This window comes from Nannospalax galili, unplaced genomic scaffold, assembly GCF_000622305.1.
Source record: "Nannospalax galili isolate Female #2095 unplaced genomic scaffold, S.galili_v1.0 scaffold90, whole genome shotgun sequence".
NCBI lineage: Eukaryota > Metazoa > Chordata > Mammalia > Rodentia > Spalacidae > Nannospalax > Nannospalax galili.
Window position 1 is genome coordinate 53882 of NW_008327604.1, and position 1492 is coordinate 55373.

The 1492-nt window shown below is 47.2% G+C and overlaps 1 non-coding gene across 1 annotated transcript; it reads left to right on the plus strand.

Annotated features, from left to right (window-relative positions):
- The first annotated feature begins 1328 nt into the window (after nucleotides 1-1328).
- LOC115070311 lies at nucleotides 1329-1492 on the plus strand. Its single transcript, XR_003849492.1, has one exon. It is a non-coding gene; the product is annotated as a U1 spliceosomal RNA (small nuclear RNA).

Below are 1492 nucleotides of genomic sequence, written 5' to 3' on the forward strand. Positions count from 1 at the left end.
CCAATGGAGGCAATTCCCCAGTTGAGGCTCCCTCAACCCAGGTGTGTCAAGTTGACACTAAAGCTATCCAGCACAGAGACCTATCAGGCTTGTCTCTTATGTAATATAAATTGGCAAGCTATAAATTTTAAAAGATCAAAAGAAATATTAAAAATAAATAAATCAAAGATCTCCAAAGATTCTCTAAAAGGAAAAATATCCAAAACAAACAAACAAAAATCTTTTTGTTTTACAAATGGGTAGCCGAAAAACGATACCTCTGAACAAATAAAAAACAGATGTTCTGAGTCCAGCTAGTTACCATTGGACTTCATTCTTTTGTCTGATGTAAAACAGAAGAAGAAATGTCTTTATATGCATTATGTTAGTAAATTGTTATGTGCTGTTTGAATTCACAGAGAAGCTGACTCTGGAGCTGCGATTGGCCCTCCCTCCGCTTCAGAGTCGAGCCTACTTATCTCTAAATGTCCTGAAGACCTCTCTCTCTGAAGCCAGTTGGCCACCTGACTCTAACAGGGGAAAGGACTACAAAACAGCCAGAGAAAAAACATTTTCCCCTCAGAGAGGACTAAGGGATAAGCCATAGCCAACAGAGAATACTGTCTCATGATATAGAAATGCCTGTAATAAGAGCAGCTAATGGAATGCTCATCTTGACACAATAATGGGAAAAATAAGTCATATAGACTAATACAAGTTAACAATAAATACTCAGGTTTATTTAATAACTTAATGAAAATGAAGATAAAAACCAGCAACAATGCTCAATGTTGGTGGATGTGAAACTTCCACACAACACAACACATTGGATTATTGTAGGAGGTTTAATTTTAGGTCAGCGTTTTACAAAGAGGCAGATATTTGGGGCAAATGTGGGCTAACATCCAGCTCGCCAGCCAACACTAAACCGACAGCTTGCGTGGCACTTTTCACTTTTCCGGGAGGTGGACGCAAACCGGATCCCGCTGCCTTCCCGGCAGTGGCTGTCAAAGGGCGGTGGGTGCGGCCCCAAGGTTGGGTCTAGGGCCACCCTTCTTTCAGGGCTCCCGGCGCCCAGGCAGCTGGGAGAGCGCCTGGGTGTCGTACGTCAGGAGGAAGGCGTGTCATATGCAGATGAAGCCACACGCAGAGGCTGCCGGTCCCGCGCATACGGGGTGGCCGCGTCCCGCGTGTCCGACATGTGGGTGGCGTGGGCCTGATTTTCACGAGCAGACGATGAGAGACCGCGGGTTCCCGAGGGATGATGGTGAGGATCCCGCGCGATCCGGTGACCGTGATTTTGAGGGCTGTTGGAGGCATGGAGTGCGTGCAGGGGGCAGGAGGAACTCATACTTACCTGGCAGGGGAGATACCATGATCACGAAGGTGGTTTTCCCAGGGCGAGGCTTATCCATTGCACTCCGGATGTGCTGACCCCTGCGATTTCCCCAAATGTGGGAAACTCGACTGCATAATTTGTGGTAGTGGGGGACTGCGTTCGCGCTCTCCCCTG